The sequence below is a fragment of the Ictidomys tridecemlineatus genome, unplaced genomic scaffold (assembly GCF_052094955.1).
Source record: "Ictidomys tridecemlineatus isolate mIctTri1 unplaced genomic scaffold, mIctTri1.hap1 Scaffold_612, whole genome shotgun sequence".
Classification (NCBI taxonomy): Eukaryota; Metazoa; Chordata; class Mammalia; order Rodentia; family Sciuridae; genus Ictidomys; species Ictidomys tridecemlineatus.
This window is the reverse complement of record NW_027524193.1, coordinates 73,457-92,273: the sequence shown is the minus strand read 5'-3', so window position 1 is coordinate 92,273 and position 18,817 is coordinate 73,457. Positions and strand designations below refer to the sequence as shown.

General features: G+C 58.2%; 1 pseudogene across 1 annotated transcript in view; it reads left to right on the top strand.

Annotated features, from left to right (window-relative positions):
• The first annotated feature begins 3,919 nt into the window (after positions 1 to 3,919).
• The window catches only part of LOC144374204 (protein Spindly-like), a 70,306-nt pseudogene continuing 55,408 nt past the window's right edge, over positions 3,920 to 18,817 (top strand). The window contains exons 1-2 of the transcript XR_013433667.1: positions 3,920 to 4,012; positions 5,309 to 5,467. The product of XR_013433667.1 is annotated as a protein Spindly-like (transcript). The remainder of the gene's footprint in view (positions 4,013 to 5,308; positions 5,468 to 18,817) is intronic.

The following is an 18,817-nucleotide window of genomic DNA, read 5'->3' as shown; positions in this document are numbered from 1 at the left end:
CCACATAAAACTAAATAAGCAATATAAAGGTATTGTGTCCATCTACAACTAAAAATATTTTAAAAAATCAATAATGTATGATAGTTTTATGTTTAAAGAAAACAGCCATGTAGAAGGTGCAGGGTAGGAAGTGAATGCCCTCTCTGGGCATCGGCTACACAGCATAGAGAAGCATCCAGACAGCCCTCTGCAGGTTGATGGGGCACATAGTGTAGAAGAGGTCATGGGTGTGTAGAGGACATGTGTGGAGGGTGGTAACCAACGCACCTCACCTGCTGTGCCTGTGGGGTTGGGGATTCTAGAAGAATCCCCTTGGACTCCCAGTGAGGATCGCCTGGGAGTTCAGGACCTGTACTTGTAGGATCAACCCTGATGCCTCTCATGTATCTTCTCTTCCCACCAGGTCTCTTGCCCTTGTAGCAAAGGAACCCGAACATGGTAGAGATAGGGGCTCATTGTCTCAATCTGCAGGACTTGGACCTTGGGCCGGGCTCTCAGGATGGAGTAGCTCAGGGGAAGCCCATGAGAACCATTGGCCATTTAGCGGTTGTCTTTGCAGACTGAGTTTTTCAGGTTAAACAGAGGAAATGGTCCCTCCACACAGTCACAAAAAAGGAGCAGAACCATATTTGGTCAGGGGTTACACATGGCCAAGGCCTCTGAACTGGCCCTGTGCCCACTGCTCGCCTCCTGCCCCAGCCCGTCACAGCCACCCTGGCTGCTGGTCCCAACCAGACGTGATCGGGCACCCAGATGGACCTCCATGCTCCCATCCCTGAGGTTTGTTGTCCTAGGCCATTTCGGCTCCATCCTTTCCCAGAGCTGATCTGAATTCTATAGAGAAGTGAGTCTTTGTGGAAAGCAGACGGAGGCCAGCTCCCGGGACAGCCCAAGGAAGCAGTGGGAAGCAGGCCCAGGTGTTCTGAGAGAGTCCCTGGACGTCAGCCTCTGGCCCAGAGGCAGCACAGCCCCAGGCCTGGGTGACCTGTGAGACCCCTCAGATCGAGTGGGTTGGTATCACAGAGTCCTTTCTGAGAACAGCACAAGGGAGACTATTGGGGCTACTGTGCTCTGTAGAGGCGCCATGTCCTGGCATCCAGCACACCCTCTCTGTGCACTCTCACCTGCCAGGTCTGTCTATGTGGCTGTTGGAATCGAAAAAAGGGCTTTCCTTCTTTGCGTTTGAACACAGTGAGGAGTACCAGCAGGTACAGCACAAGTTCCTGGTGGCCGTGGAGGCCATGGAGCCAAACAACCTTGTGGTATGTGGGCCCCACAGCTGCCAGTGGGTGGAGGGCGAATGCCCAGGCAGCTGCTCCCTTGGCAGTGGGGCCCCCGGACCCGAGGGGCACTGTGAAGACTTGGCACTCAGGTGCTCTCCTGCTGGGAGCTGCGTGTAGTGGCACTATGGTCCTTCCCAGGTGCTGCCTCTGTCTTGGGCCTCACTGGGGAGGTAGGGGGAGCATGTAGATCCTGCTGGCCCCATGTCCCCAGCGTAGGGGGGGCGGGAACCTGCTTGCTTTCAGTCCTCTGTCCTGAGACCTGGGAGCAAATACAGCCCCACTGAGCAGGCAGTTTCCCCAGTTCCCACCTGGAGTCAGGTCCAGGCCTTGGCTGGGTAATAGCAGTGCACACCTGGAGTCCAAAGGGAATTTCGTCTGTCATCTGGTGATCATCTCTCCTGGTGTGCACAGGTCCTGGTGGACTACAGGGGTGTCCTTTGGGTCCCTACCTGTGACCTTCCTCCAGAGCTGCCCTTCTTTTCTGGTAGATTCTGCTCCAGACAATCCCCTACCATGTGGACTCACTCCTGCAGCTCAGTGATGCCTACCGCTTTCAAGAGGATCAGGAGATGGCACGAGACCTCATAGGTGAGACCCAGTAGGCAGTTCAGCCTGCCTATTCTCGCCACTAGAGCAGATGCAGGTGGCAGGATGTTGTCATGTAGCACTTTTTGGAAGGTGTGTCATGCCTGGTTTAATGTGTCCTGGAACTGGGCAGCCATCACTGCAGTCCATTCCAGGAAAACAGCCTGCCATCTTCTATCTTCCCCCAGGCCCCAGAACCCCTGAATTCTGGTCAGACTCTCCGTGGCCCTACCTGTGTGGGGAGCCATTCAGTGGAAGCACTGTGCGTGGTCTCTGCCCATGGTTGTGTGCCCCATGTGTGGTGTGACCCAGGTTTGCGTGTGCTCTTGGCTGGATAGTACTCCCCCTTTGGACAGACGTGGTTGGTGAATCCGTCATCAGTTGGTGGTTCTGGTTGCTCTTCCGTGTGTGCGTGCATGCTGCTGTGGGCGTCTGGTCCATGTTTGTATCACCTGGGGACTGGGCATGAACAGGACATGTGGCAGTGGCACCCCACGGTGTCGAGGGTGTTTCTCATTCAGGCTCACATGTTCTTTGGCTGCAATTAATGCCGTGGCACCAGGGAAACCTAGGAGGTCCCATTGCAGGGTCCCAATTCTGTGACCCCTTCTTTCCAGTGCTTTGCTTGTTTGGGGTCTTGGGAGTTGCAGGCGCCTACTGTGGCTGACTCCCACCTCTGTGTTGCTGCCCACAGAGCGGGCGCTGTACAGCATGGAGTGTGCCTTCCACCCCCTGTTCAGTCTCACCAGTGGGACATGCCGGCTGGACTACCACAGACCCGAGAACAGGTGAGCTGCCTCTCCTGAGGGCAGCCCTCCCTGTGGGCCTGGGATACTTCTGCAGGCCTCACAGGCCTGTGTCTTGATTCTTAAATCAGTGATGCTTAAGTCAGATTCAGCCTGACAGAGCAGACCTGGGTCTATGCTCTGCTTTATGACATTTCTGTGCTGACCACCTCTGGCATCAGCCCTGAGGCAAGCCTGCATGACCGCAGCAGTCTTCCTGCTGTCCTGTGTGTATTCTTGCTGCTCTGGGCAGCGATGCTTGGCTGTGGCATGGCCCCCACCTTATGGCCACCATGCCCTGTCTCAGTGCAGCAACGTGGCTGCACCAGGCACTCTGTCTAGACTTTCTCCACTGGTTTCTTTTTTTAGTAAACTCTCAGTTCTAAAAATAAGTCTACAGGATGACTAAAGTCACATAGCTTTATGTACCCAACAGTAGCGCCATTGAAATTTGAAGGTAAATTAAGATCATAATTATAACCGTTTTTAGCTCATTTCCCTTGAATAACAAGTAGCAAACCAAAAGCAAGATAATGATTTCAAAAATTTTGGTTTTCAGGGAGCTGAGGCTGTAGCTCAGTGGCAGAGCTCTTGCCTAGCACATGAGAAGCACTGGTTTGATCTTCAGCAGCACCACATAAAAATAAATAAAATAAAAAATATTCTGTCCATCTACAACAACAACAAAATTTTTTTAAACCCTTTTTAAAAATATTTATTTTTTAGGTATAGATGGACACAACACAGTGCCTTTTTTAATGTGGTGCTGAAGATCAAACCCGGGTCCCGCCTGTGCTAGCCGAGCGCTCTACAGCTGAGCCACAATCCCAGCCCCAACAACAAAAATTTTTAAAAAACTTTCAGTACATTTGTGTGTGTTCAGCTCTTCAGGCACACACAAAGCTTCTCCTCAGACACAAAAGGCATTCACAGACTCGTATGATGACCTGGACACTGGCGTGGAGCCAGGTGGCTCTCAGAGGCTGCTCTGCTGTTTGCTGCCACTTGAACTCACATGGACCTTTTTGGATGTAGGAGCTTCTACCTGGCCCTCTACAAGCAGATGAGTTTCCTGGAGAAGCGTGGCTGCCCGTGCACCGCACTGGAGTTCTGCAAGCTCATCCTGAGGTGAGTGTCCACCAGGGATCCACTCCTGCCAGTCCTCATGGCAGGGGCTTCTGGGCTGCAGAGACCCTGGGCCCTGACATTTTCCTTGCTCTCTTTGCTCTTCCCTCACTGTGCTGCCTGCGAAGCCTTGAGCCACATGAGGACCCACTGTGCATGCTGCTGCTTGTCGACCACCTGGCCTTGTGTGCCCGGAACTATGAGTACTTGATCCGCCTCTTCCAGGAGTGGGAGGTAGGTGTGTGCTTGCAGTGTGACTAGTAGCCATGGTGAGGCCATGAAGCAGAGCCAGGGTGGGTTCCATGGACCTCCTGCCCTTTAGTCTCCCTCAATTCTGCTGTTGAGCAGAATCAGGTCTTTCCAGAGGGAAGCAGCCTTGCATCAGATCCCCAAGATGAGCACACAACTGCACCGAGTGTGTGTGTAGAGATGGTGCTTAGTAATGGACAGTCAGGCAGACCACAGAGCTGGGCATGCTAGGCACAGAAAGGGACAGCCACTCAGTGAGGGAAGTTGTGATGCAGGGCTGACAGGGACCCTAGGTCCTGAGTGTGGGGACGACAGTCTGGGTAGTCACGATTGGTTACATGTTCCAGGTCAGAGTCACACATAAATGCCACCTGCCATCCTGGGGCCCCAGACCCAGGAGAGTGGGGTTTGTCTTGGGCTCCACTGAGTGCTATAGAGCATGCACTATCTTGCTACAGGTGGGGTTTGCACAGAAGTCGAAGCAGCAGTATAGGTGTGTTGGGTCAGGCTCCACGTGTGAAGATCAGTCTCACCTCTCGCTTTAGTGTAGCTGCTGCAAACTGAGTGGGACAAACAGCTGAACAGAGCTTGTCCAGAGGGGGCTCAGGCCTAGGAGGGGAGGAGGGGGAGGAGCCTGTACTTGTTCTACTTTTCTGCTTGAACCTTTCACAGTACATATTTTTCATGAATAAAGAAATACATTTTTCATAAAAAATAAGTAATGAAAAACAGGTAAATCATTTAAAATCACATAACTCTTTATACAGTTGGCCAAGAAGTCTCACATCCAGGGATCTAGTTTACAGAGATTCCAGGAGCTCAGGAGAATGGCTATAAGAAACCCACGGGGTCCCAAGAACCAGCCACAGAAGAATGTTTGTGGTGGTTTATAAGATTACAGAACTCTGTGGAGACGAGCATTCCCTGTTAATGGAAAAGCATGGAGTAGATCATGTCTGTTACATCGCACACAGAGAAAGGCGGGGAAATGTTTGAAGAGGGTGGTGGCCCCTCTAGGTGGGGGCAGTCATAGCTTGGCTGCCTTCACTCTGGACCCTGCTGTGTGGGGAGAGGGAGTCGCTCCTGTCCCCCACAGTGCTGAGCCTGAGGGGCTCAACAGAGCTCTTTTCCCACTCACGTTGCCCTTCTGCACATTGAAGACCCCCAGGTGGAGCAAGTCCTTCATCCAGGTGTGGGGGTGGCCCGCTTTGTCAGCTCACTGTGGTGCACCTGGTCCTCACAGAGGGCAGGCCCCTCACCTCGCCTCTTGCTCCCTTGTAGGCTCATCGGAACCTGTCGCAGCTCCCAAATTTTGCCTTCTCGGTTCCATTGGCATACTTCCTGTTGAGTCACAGACAGACCTCCCCCAGCATGAGCTCAGCTCTGCCAGAGAGAAGGCCTCCCTCTTGATCCAGCAGGCACTCACCATGTTTCCTGGAGGTAGGTACCACGCTGGCCTGTGCAGTGGTTCTTCCTGAGGGTGGAGACCTGGTCCCAGCCCTGCCTGGTGCTTAAAGAAAGATGTGTTCTCCAGCCAGCCTAAAAACTGCTGATGTTGCAGTTAGCTGATTATCCACCTCAGCGGGCCAACTGCACGCCAGCCAGGTGGGAGGGGGTTTTGGGTGAGGGACAAACTGTATGTCCACTAAGTTTGCTGTTAGTTACAGGGCAGGAAAGAGATACAGGGTATGCACATTGGTGTTTAGTGTTAGGGAGAGAAACAGCAGCAGAGGGTTGAGCGGGACCTGGACCTGATCCAGAGGCAGTATGTGGTACGTCCCTGCATTTCCAGGATGCCCCCCCGCCACACTAGGCCTCTATCTGCACCCAGGGAAGGCCCAGGGGTCTGCTGCCTACTCAGGCGGCAGGTAGGGAACCTTCTCCACAAGCACGCAGGAAGTGACCCTCTAGATGAGGCCGTCCTTGTGCTTGAGGGTAGGAGTGTTTTTTTGTGACAGAGGTGTGCACACACTCGGTGACTGCTCCTCTGAGGGGAAGTCCCAGAGTCAGCACTGCTTTGTTGGCTCTGATGAAGCCATGGAGAGGCCCCAGCACTGGGTGGACTCGAGCACAGGTAGACCCACCTGCAGTGTCCAGAGCTCCCTGTCAGGAGCAGAGCCAGCTCACCAACTCAGGGCTCAGCCCATCATCCCAGCAGCCACCTCTGTCCCCCTTGGGTTCGATGCAACTGGGAGCCCTCAGTAGGCCAGCCAAGGTGGGGGACACAGAGCCACGGGGCCCACGTTGAATAACAGAGCTGCCATGGCTATCCCTCAGGAGAGACCCTACTGCGGCTTGTCCCTGGGAGGCAGTTGGTAGGGCGGCTTTCGCAGCAGCTGCCTCTGGCAGGGTCTCGGCATGTGGGCAGTGTAGGGAAGCCCTGCCTACTCAGCCGGAGAGTACTGCATGGGGACAGTACTAGAGCTGGAGAGGCCCTGACCCAGGGGACTGGACACCCAGAGCCCGTGACTATGTGTTGGCCATTGTCCTTACCCTGGGGCCCTGTGGGGTCACCTCCTCCAGGGCACTGGCCGACCCACTCCCACCAGTCTGTCCTAGGGTCTGTTGCTCATGCTTGAAGGGTGATGGCAAGTCTCCCTGAGATGTGGAAGGGCACTTGGAGGACAAGGGTCTGCCTCCAGGGTGCAGAGAGGTACCTGCTCATCCTTTGTGGACCCCCATCCTCAGCCACTCCCCCTGCAGCAGCTCAGAACGCTGGTCAGACTCAAGGACCCCGTGGCCTTGCAGCCTCTGTGACGTCATGACTCCAGTCGTGTCTGTGATCAGGGCCCACAGGGGCCCCGGGTCCTTGTCCTGGCCACTGAGCACCTGAGCCTCTGCTTCCTCCTGCAGTCCTCATGCTCTTGCTCGAGTACTGCAGTGTACGGCCCGATGCCACTGTCTCCAATCACCACTTCTTTGGACCAGATGCTGAGATAAGGTAGAGCCTTGGTGCCCTGCTGGGATAACACCTGGTGGGCATCCTCATCGACTCCTGGGGGCCCTCGCTTACCCTCAGGGCAGTGGAGGGGTGGCAGGTGAGCTCTGCTCCACAGGGTCAGGGTGTGTGTGTGGCTCTGTCTCCTGGAAACCTTCTTCAGCCTGGTGGCAATCTCAGAGACAGGAAACCCCTGGGGATGTTGGTTACTGTCCCCTAAGGAAGGCCTGGAGTCTGTGTCCACATATGGGTCACCTTACGTCTGAAGAGAAACACTGGTGGGTCAAGTAAATGGCCTCTGGCCTAAGACATGAGGTTCACCTGATGCCTTTTGACAGGAGTGGGCATCAGGGCTTAAGGTCAGACAGCATGACCCACAGGCACTGGCTGTGGGCAGAGGGTCTCTCGTTGCTGGTATGTTCCACATTCTGCATTGGCACATATCACCTTTTTCATGTTGCTCATAAAAATACAGAGGAGACAGCCAGGTGTAGTGGCACAGCCTATGATGCCAGCAATGCTGGAGGCTGAGGAGGGGGATCCAGCCTCAACAACTCAGCGAGACCCTATCTCAAAGGAAAAATAAAGGGGGCTGCAGTTGTGGTTCAGTGGTGGAGCACTTGCCTTGAACTTGTGAGGCACTGGGTTTGATCCTCAGTACCACATAAAAATAATAATAAAATAAAGATATTGTGTCCATTTAGAACTAAAAATACATATATAAGATATGAAAAATAAAAAGGCTGGGGATGTGGCTTAGTGGTAGAGTACCCCTGGGTTCAATCCCCAGTACCAGAAATAAAAAGAAAACATAAATGAAAGAAAAACATGTTATGGGGGTCCACCCCAGAATCCCCGTCCCCTAGGCAGCCTTCGTCCTCTGTACTTGCTCTCTGCAGACACACATGTACACTGAGCAACTCAGTCAGCTGAGGAGCGCAGACAGCACCAATTCAAAGTTACAGACCTGTATGCCCTCCCTTCAGGAGGTGGACTGTCCATCCGTAGCTGAGAGACAGCCTCTTTTTGCTCCAGAAGGTACTGCTGGGGGGTCTGCTCACAGGCTTTGCTCCCACAGTCAGGCCCCACCATGGCGCAGGCATTGCTCCCAAAGCCAACCCTCATCCTGCACCCTGATGTTGCTCCCACAGCCAGCTTTCTATCCCTGACCTTGGTTTTGCTCCCACAGCTAGCCCCCTGCCCTTACACTGGCCTTGCTGTACCCAGCTTCCCATCCCTGACCTTGGCCTTGCTCCACCCAGTCCCCCATCCCTGACCCTGGTCTTCCTCGCACAGCCAGTCCCCCATCCCTGACCCAGGCCTTGCTCCGACCAGCTCCCGATCCCTGACTCTGGCCTTGCTCCCACAGCCAGCTCCCCATCCCTGACCTTGGCCTTGCTCCACCCAGCTCCCCATCCCTGACCCAGGTCTTGCTCAACAGCCAGCGCCCCATCCGTGACCTTGGCCTTGCTACACCCAGTTCCCCATCCATAACTCTGGCCTTCCTCCCACAGCCAGCTCTCTATCCCTGACCTTGGACATGCTCCACCCAGCTCCCCATCCCTGACCCAGGTCTTGCTCCCATAGCCAGCCCCCCATCCCTGACCCAGGCATTGCTCCACCCAGCTCCCCATCCCTGAACCAGGCTTGCTTCCACAGCCAGCGCCCCATCCCAGACCCAGTCCTTGCACCACAGCCAACCAGCCATCCCTAACCCAGATCTTGCTCCTTGCACCACAGCCAGCCAGCCATCCCTAACCAAGGGCTTGCTCCACAGCCAGCTCCCCATCCCTGACCCTGGCCTTGCTCCAACCAGGTCCCCATCTCTGACCCAGGCTTTGATCCACCCAGCTCCCCATCCCTGATCTCTGCCCAACTCCCGATCCCTGACCCAGGCCTTGCTCCCACAGCCAGCCCCCTGCCCGGACCCTGGCCTTATTCCCACAGCCAGCGCCCCATCACTGACCCTGGCCTTGCTCCACCCAACTCCCCATCCCTGGCATTGAACTTGCTCCACCCAGCTCCCCATCCCGGACCCAGGCCTTGGTCCCACAGCCAGTCACCCATTCCTGACCAAGGCCTTGCTCCACCCAGCTCTCCATCCCTGAACCTGGCCTTTCTCCCACAGCCAGTCCCCCATCCCTGACCCAGGCCTGGCTCCATCCAGCTCCCCATCCCTGACCCTGGACTTATTCCCACACCCAGCCCCCGATCCCTGACCCAGGCCTTGCTCCCACAGCAAGCTCCACATCCCTGACCTTGAATTGCTCCACCCAGCTCCCCATCCCTTACCCAGGTATTGCTCCCACAGCTAACCCCCAACCCTTACTCAGGTCTTGCTGCACCCAGCTCCCCATCCCTGACACAGGCTTGCTCCCAAAGCCAGCCCCCCATCTCTGACCTTGGCTTTGCTCCACCCAGCACCGCATCCCTGACCCAGGGCTTGATCCCACAGCCAGCCCCCAATCCCTGACCCAAGCCTTGCTCCCACAGCCAGCCCCCCATCCCTGACCCAGGACTTGCTCCACAGCCAGCCTCCCATCCCTGATCCACACCTTGCTCCACAGCCAGCTCCCATTCCCTGACCCAGGCCTTGCTCCAACCAGCTTCCCATCTCTGACCCAGGTCTTGATCCACCCAGCTCCCCAACCCTGACCTTGGCCCTACTCCACCTAGCTCCTCATCCCTGACCCAGGCCTTGTTCCCACAGCCAGTCCCCCATCCCTGACCCAGGCCTTGATCCACCCAGCTCCACATCTCTGACCCAGGATTGCTCCCACAGCCAGCTCCCCACCCTGACCCTGGCCTTGATCCACCCAGCTCCCCTTCCCTGACCTTGGCCTTTCTCCAACTACCTCCTCATCCCTGACTCAAGCCTTGTTACCAAGCCAGTCCCCTATTTCTGACCCAGCCTTTGCTCTATGCAGCTCCCCATCCCTGACCCTGGCCTTGCTCCCACAGCCAGCTCACCATCCCTGACCTTGGCCTTGCTCCACCTAACTCCCATCCCTGTCCCAGGTCTTGCTCCCACAGCCAGTCCCCTTCCGTGACCATGGACTAGTTCCAACATCCAGCTTCCCATCCCTGACCTTGGCCTTAATCCACCCAGCCCCCCATCCCTGACCCTGGCCTTGCTCCACAACCAGCTCCCCATCCCTGACCCAGGCCTTGCTCCACCTAGCTCCCCATCTCTGACCCAGGCTGGCTCCCACAGCCAGCTACCCATCCCTAACCTTGGCCTTGCTCCACCTAGCTCCTCATACCTGACCCAGGCCTTGTTCCCACAGCCAGTGCCCAATCCCTGACCCAGGCTTTGCTCCACCCAGCTCCCATCACTGACCCTGGCCTTGCTCCACCCAGCTCCCCATCCCGGACCCAGGCCTTGATCCCACAGCCAGTCCCCCATCCCTGAACCAGGCCTTGCTCCACCGAGCTCTCCATCCCTGACACAGTCCTTTCTCCACCCAGCTCCCCATGCCTGACCCAGGTATTGCTCCCAGAGCCAGCCCCCCATCCCTGACCCAGGCCTTGCTCCACCCAGCTCCCCATCCCTGACACAGGCTTGCTCCCAATGCCAGCCCCCCATCTCTGACCTTGGCCTTGCTCCACACAGTTCCCCATCCCTGACCCAGGCCTTGATCCCACAGCCAGGCCTCCATACCTGATCCAGGCCTTTGTCCACCCAGCCTCCACCCCTGACCCTTGCTGAGGGCCATTACCAAGTAGGAAGGACGCATCGAAATTTCCTTGCCAAGCGTACCCCATGCTGCTTAGAGGACATTCCATGGGACATTGCATGCATGCTTTAATAAGGTGACCTTGCTCAAGGACCAAGGCGGATCCGGGTTTAGAGCTGATCAGGTTTGAGGAAGTAACCGGCTCCTTGAGTTTAAGGCGTTGCCAGTTTAAGATAATGGGTTTTAGGGAAGTTAGAGGTTGAAGATTATTGCTGGGATTAGGGTGTTCCTGTTGCTTGTTCTCATTGAGTTCTCGTGAGATTAAAATGGGATTTGGAGAGAGCCTCGTGGAGTAGGTGAATTGTGCGGGGAGACTGCAGAACGCGTTTGCCCCTGGACCTGTGTGGAGGCGGTGTGAGAGCTGGAATAAAGAATTGCTGTTTGAACCTACAAAGCTGTGAGTGCCTCGTGATTCTGGTGCCAAGCCGAGACATTGGCCTTTGACAGACCCTGGCCTTGCTCCCACAGCCTGTCCCCCATCCCTGAGGCGGGCCTGGCTCCACCCAGAGCCCCAACCCTGACCCAGGCCTTGATCCCACAGCCAGCTCTCCATCCCTGACCTTGGCCTTGCTCCACCCAGCTCCCCAACCCAGACCCTCGCCTTGCTCCCAAAGCCAGTCCCCCATCCCTGAATCTGGCCTGCTCCCACAGCCAGTACCCCATCCCTGACCCTGGCCTTGCTCCACCCAGATCCCCAATCCCTGACCCAGGTCTTGCTCCCAGAACCAGCCCCCCATCCCTGACCCAGGCCTTGCTCCACCCAGCTCCTCATCCCTGACACAGGATTGGTCTCAAAGCCAGCCACCCATCTCTGACCTTGGCCTTCCTCCACCCAGCTCCCCATCCCTGACCCAGGCCTTGATCCCACAGCCAGCCCCCAATCCCTGACCCTGGCCTTGCTCCAACCAGCTCCTCATCCCTGACCCAGGTCTTGATCCACCCAGCTCCTCATCCCTGACTTTGGCCTTGCTCCATATAGCTCCTAATCCCTGACCCAGGCCTTGCTCCACCCAGCTCTCCATCCCTGACCCTGGCCTTGCTCCCACAGCCAGTCCCCTATCCCTAACCCAGGCTTTGCTCTACCCAGCTCCGCATCCCTGACCCAGGGCTTGCTCCCACATCCAGCTCCCCATCCCTGACCTTGGCCTTGTTCCACCCAACTCCCATCTCTGTCCCAGGTCTTGCTCCCACAGCCAGTCCGATGACCTGGCCATGGCCTAGTTCCCACACCCAGCTCCCCATCCCTGACCAAGGCCTTGCTCCCACAACCAGCTCCCCATCCCTGACCCAGGCCTTGATCCACTCAGCTCCCCATCTCTGACCCAAGGTTGCCCCCACAGCCAGCTCCCATTCCTGACCCTGGCCTTGCTCTACCCAGCTCCTCATCCCTGACCCAGGCCTTGTTCCCACAGCCAGTCCCCCATCCCTGGCCCAGGCCTTGCTCCCAAAGCCAGTCCCACATCCCTGAACCTGGCCTTGTTCCCACAGCCAGTCCCCAATCCCTGACCCAGACCTTGCTCCACCTAGCTCCCCATCCCTGACCCAGGCCTTGCTCCACCCAGCTCCCCATCTCTGACCCAGGCTTGCTCCCACAGCCAGCTCTCAATCCCTGACCCTGGCCTTGCTCCACCCAGCTTTAAACCCTGACCCAGGTCTTGATCCACACAGCTCCCCATCCCTAACCTTGGCCTTGCTCCACTCAGCTCCTCATTCCTGACCCAGGCATTGTTGCCACAGCCAGTCCCCAATCCCTGACCCAGGCTTTGCTCCACCCAGCTCCCATCCCTGACCCTGGCCTTGCTCCACCCAGCTCCCCATCAGTGACCCAGGCCTTGATCCCACAGCCAGTCCCCCATCCCTGACACAGGCCTTGCTCCCAAAGCCAGTCCCACATCCCCGAACCTGGCCTTGTTCCCACAGCCAGTCCCCAATCCCTGACCCAGACCTTGCTCCACCCAGCTCACATCCCTGACTCTGGCCTTGTTCCACACAGCTCCACATCCCTGACCCAGGCCTAGTTCCCACAGCCAATCCCCCATCAGTGACCCTGGCCTTGCTCCACCCAGCTCTTAATCCCTGACCCTGGCCTTGCTCCCACAGCCAGTCTCCCATTCCTGACCCAGGCCATGCTCCACCCAGGTCCCCATCCCTGACCCAGGCCTTGCTCCCACACCCAGCTCCCCATCCCTGATGTTGGCTTTGCTCCACCCAGCTCCCATCCCTGACACTGGTCTTGATCCCACAGCCAGCCCCCTGCCCTGACACTGGCCTTGCTCTACCCAGCTCCCCATCCCTGACCCTGGCATTGCTCCACCCAGTCGCCCATCCCTGACCCTGGCCTTCCTCACACAGCCAGTCCCCCATCCCTGACCCAGGCCTTGCTCTGAGCAGCTCCCGATCCCTGACCCTGGCCTTGCTCCACAGCCAGCCCCCCATCCTTGACCCAGGCTTGCTCCCACAGCCAGCTTCCTATCCCTGACTCTGGCCTTGTTCCACCCAGCTCCCCATCCCTGACACAGGTCTTGCTCCACCTAGCTCCCCATCCCTGACCTTGGCCTTGCTCCACCCAGCTCCCCATCCCTGACACAGGCCTTGCTCCCACAACCAGCCCCCTGCCCTGACCCTGGCCTTATTCCCACAGCCAGTCCCCCATCTCTGACCCAGGCCTTGCTCCGACCAGCTCCCGATCCCTGACCCTGGCCTTGCTCCCACAACCAGCTCCCCATCCCTGAACTTGGCCTTGCTCCACCCAGCTCCCCATCCCTGACTCAGGTCTTGCTCAACAGCCAGTGCCCCATCCGTGACCTTGGCCTTGCTACACCCAGCTCCCCATCCATAACTCTGGCTTTCCTCCCACAGCCAGCTCTCTATCCCTGACCTTGGACATGCTCCACCCAGCTCCCCATCCCTGACCCAGGTCTTGCTCCCATAGCATGCCCACCATCCCTGACCCAGGCCTTGCTCCACCCAGTTCCCCATCCCTGAACCAGGCTTGCTGCCACAGCCAGTGCCCCGTCCCAGACCCAGTCCTTGCACCACAGCCAGCCAGCCATCCCTAACCAAGGGCTTGCTCCACAGCCAGCTCCCCATCCCTTAACCTGGCTTGCTCCACCCAGGTCCCCATCTCTGACCCAGGCCTTGATCCACCTAGCTCCCCATCCCTGATCTTGGTGTTGCTCTGCCCAACTCCCGATCCCTGACCCAGGCCTTGCTCCCACAGCCAGCCCCTGCCCGGACCCTGGCCTTATTCCCACAGCCAACACCCCATCACTAACCCTAGCCTTGCTCCACCCAACTCCCCATCCCTGGCATTGGACTTGCTCCACCCAGCTCCCCATCCCGGACCCAGGCCTTGGTCCCACAGCCAGTTACCCATCCCTGACCAAGGCCTTGTTCCACCCTGCTCCCCATCCCTGAACCTGGCCTTTCTCCCACAGCCAGTCCCCCATCCCTGACCCAGGCCTGGCTCCATCCAGCTCCCCATCCCTGACCCTGGACTTATTCCCACACCCAGCCCCCGATCCCTGACCCAGGCCTTGCTCCCACAGCAAGCTCCACATCCCTGACCTTGAATTGCTCCACCCAGCTCCCCATCCAGGTATTGCTCCCACAGCTAACCCCCAACCCTTACTCAGGCCTTGCTGCACCCAGCTCCCCATCCCTGACACAGGCTTGCTCCCAAAGCCAGCCCCCCATCTCTGACCTTGGCTTTGCTCCAACCAGCACCACATCCCTGACCCAGGGCTTGATCCCACAGCCAGCCCCCAATCCCTGACCCAAGCCTTGCTCCCACAGCCAGCACCCCATCCCTGACCCAGGACTTGCTCCACAGCCAGCCCCCCATCCCTGATCCACACCTTGCTCCACAGACAGCAACCATGCCCTGACCCAGGCCTTGCTCCAACCAGCTCCCCATCTCTGACCCAGGCTTGCTCCCACAGCCAGCTCCCCACCCTGACCCTGGCTTGCTCCACCCAGCTCCTCATCCCTGACCCAGGCCTTGTTCCCACAGCCAGTCCCCCATCCCTGACCCAGGCCTTGCTCCACCCAGCTCCACATCTCTGACCCAGGCTTGCTCCCACAGCCAGCTCCCCACCCTGACCCTGGCCTTGCTCCACCCAGCTCCTCATCCCTGACCCAGGCCTTGTTACCAAGCCAGTCCCCCATCCCTGACCCAAGTCTTGATCCACCCAGCTCCCCATCCCTCACCTTGGCCTTTCTCCACCCAGCTCCCCATCCCTGACCCAGGCCTTGATCCCACAGCCAGTCCCCCATCCCTGACCCAGGACTTGCTCCACCCAGCTCTCCATCCCTGACACAGTCCTTTCTCCACCCAGCTCCCCATGCCTGACCCAGGTATTGCTCCCAGAGCCAGCCCCCCATCCCTGACCCAGGCCTTGCTCCACCCAGCTCCCCATCCCTGACACAGGCTTGCTCCCATGGCCAGCCCCCCATCTCTGACCTTGGCCTTTCTCCACACAGTTCCCCATCCCTGACCCAGGCCTTGATCCCACAGCCAGCCCTCCATCCCTGATCCAGGCCTTTGTCCACCCAGCTCTCCATCCCTGACCCTGGCCTTGCTCCCACAGCCAGTCCCACATCCCTGAGGCGGGCCTGGCTCCACCCAGAGCCCCAACCCTGACCCAGGCCTTGCTCCCACAGCCAGCTCCCCATCCCTGACCCTGGCCTTGCTCCACCCAGATCCCCATCCCTGACCCAGGTCTTGCTCCCAGAACCAGCCCCCCATCCCTTACCCAGGCCTTGCTCCACCTACCTCCTCATCCCTGACACAGGATTGGTCTCAAAGCCAGCCACCCATCTCTAACCTTGGCCTTCCTCCACCCAGCTCCCCATCCCTGACCCGGGCCTTGATCCCACAGCCAGCCCCCAATCCCTGACCCTGGCCTTGCTCCAACCAGCTCCTCATCCCTGACCCAGGTCTTGATCCACCCAGCTTCTCATGCCTGACCTTGGCCTTGCTCCACATAGCATCTAATCCCTGACCCAGGCCTTGCTCCACCCAGCTCTCCATCCCTGACCCTGGCCTTGCTCCCACAGCCAGTCCCCTATCCCTAACCCAGGCTTTGCTCTACCCAGCTCCGCATCCCTGACCCAGGGCTTGCTCCCATATCCAGCCCCCCATCCCTGACCTTGGCCTTGCTCCACCGAACTCCCATCCCTGTCACAGGTCTTGCTCCCACAGCCAGTCCTCTGACCTGACCATGGCCTAGTTCCCACACCCAGCTCTCCATCCCTGACCCAGGCCTTGCTCCCACAACCAGCTGCCCATCCCTGACCCAGGCCTTGATCCACCCAGCTCCCCATCTCTGACCCAAGGTTACTCCCACAGCCAGCTCCCATTCCTGACCCTGGCCTTGCTCCACCCAGCTCCTCATCCCTGACCCAGGCCTTGTTCCCACAGCCAGTCCCCCATCCCTGACCCAGGCCTTGCTCCCCAAGCCAGTCCCACATCCCTGAACCTGGCCTTGTTCCCACAGCCAGTCCCCAATCCCTGACCCAGACCTTGCTCCACCTAGCTCCCCATCCCTGACCCAGGCCTTGCTCCACCTAGCTCCCCATCTCTGACCCAGGCTTGCTCCCACAGTCAGTTCCCAATCCCTGATCCTGGCCTTGTTTCACGCAGCTCCCAACCCTGACCCAGGTCTTGATCCACACAGATCCCCATCCCTGACGCTGGCCTTGCTCCACCCAGCTCCTCATCCCTTACCCAGGCCTTGTTCCCACAGCCAGTCCCCCATCCCTGACCCAGGCCTTGCTCCCAAAGCCAGTCCCACATCCCTGAAAATGGCCTTGTTCCCACAGCCAGTCCCCAATCCCTGACCCAGGCGTTGCTCCACCCAGCTCCCCATCTGTGACCCAGGCTTGCTCCCACAGCCTACACTCAATCCCTGACCCTGGCCTAGCTCCACCCAGCTCCCAACCCTGACCCAGGTCTTGATCCACACAGCTCTCCATCCCTGACCTTGGCCTTGCTCCACCCAGCTCCTCATTCCTGACCCAGGCCTTGTTCCCACAGCCAGTCCCCAATCCCTGACCCAGGCTTTACTCCAAGCAGCTCCCATCCCTGACCTGGCCTTGCTCTACCCAGCTCCCCATCCCTGACCCAGGCCTTGCTCCACCCAGCTCCCCATCCCTGACACAGGCTTGCTCCCAATGCCAGCCCCTCATCTCTGACCTTGGCCTTGCTCACCCAACTCTCCATCCCTGACCCAGGCCTTTCTCCACCCAGATCTCCATCCCTGACCCTGGCCTTGCTCCCAGAGCCTGTCCCCCATCCCTGAAGCAGGAATAGCTCCACCCAGTTCTCCAACCCTGACCCAGGCCTTGCTCCCACAGCCAGCTCCCCATCCCTGACACTGGCCTTGCTCCCACAGCCAGTCCCCCATCCCTGACCCTGGCCTTGTTCCACCCAGCTCCCCATCCCTGACCCTGAACTTGCTCCACCCAGCTCCCCATCCCTGACCCAGGTCTTGCTCCCAGTGCCAGCCCCCCATCCCTGACAAAGGCTTGCTCCCAAAGTCAGCCCCCCATCTCTGACCTTGGCCTTGCTTCACCCAGCTCCCCATCCCTGACCCAGGCCTTGATCCCACAGCCAGCCCCCAATCCCTGACCCAAGCCTTGCTCCCACAGCCAGCCCTCCATCCCTGACCTAGGCCTTGCTCCACAGCCAGCCCCCCATCCCTGACCCAGGCCTTGCTCTACCTAGCTCCCCATCCCTTACCCAGGCTTGTTCCCACAGCCAGCTTCCTATCCCTGACACAGGTCTTGCTCCACCTAGCTCCCCATCCCTGACCTTGGCCTTGCTCCACCCAGCTCCCCATCCCTGACCTTGGCCTTGCTCCACCCAGCTCCCCATCCCTGACACAGTCCTTACTCCCATAGCCAGCCCCCTGCCCTGACCCTGGCCTTATTCCCACAGCCAGCTCCCCATTCCTGACCCTGGCCTTGCTCCACCCAGTTTCCCATCCCTGACCTTGGTCTTGCTCCATGCAGCTCTTCATCCCTGACCCTGGCCTTGCTCCCCAGGTCACTTGCTCCCACAGCCAGTCTCCCATTCCTGACCCAGGCCTTGCTCACCCAGGTCACCGTGGCCTTTCTCCTCCTAGCTCCCCATCCCTGACCCAGGCCTTGCTCCCACACCCAGCTCCCCAGCCCTGACTTTCGCTTTGCTCCACCCAACTCCCATCCCTGACCCTGGTCTTGCTCCCCCAGCCAGTCCTCTGCCCTGACCATGGCCTAGTTCCCACTCCCAGCTCCCCATCCCTGACTTTGGCCTTGCTCCACCCAGCCCCCCATCCCTGACCCTGGCTTTGCTCCCACAGCCAGCTCCCCATCCCTGACCTTGGCCTTGCTTTACCCAGGTTCCCATCCCTGATCCTGGCCTTGCTCCCACAGCCAGCCCCCCATCCCTGACCCAGGCCTTGCTCCCACAGCCAGGCCCCTGCCCTGACCCAGGCCTTGCTCCCACAGCCAGGCCCCTGCCCTGACCCTGGCCTTGCTCCACCCAGCTCCCCATCCCTGACCTTGGCCTTTCTCCTCCCAGCTCCCCATCCCTGACCTTGTCCTTGCTCCACCCAGCTCCCTATCCCTGACCCAGGCCTTGTTCCCACAGCCAGTCCTTCATCCCTGACCCTGGCCTTGCTCCCACAGCCAGTCCCCCATCCCTGACCCTGGCCTTGCTCCCACAGCCAGCTTCTCATCCCTGACCCAGCTCATTTTATCCAGTTAAGGCTTCCATAAAGGAGAGAGGTAAGATAGACATATGACCTTGAACGAATGGCATTTATATTGAGTGCTCAATATTGTTTAAAAAGTGACTACGTTATAGTGAAATAAATGTATTAAAACTAGTAAAAGTAAAATGAGTTAAATGAAAATCTTTAAGAAAAAAGGATATAGGCTGATGAGACCTTTGAATAAACAAATAAGACAGAGGAGATGAGTTTACATTCTTGTGACTGCAAGAATAAGAATAATCAAGAGCTCTGTTCAAATCCAACCAACAAAAGAGACTCTAGGACATCCCAGCAAGATGGAACCCTGTACCACTCACAGTCTCCTGGGCAATGGAACCTCCTTTATATGCTAATTGTA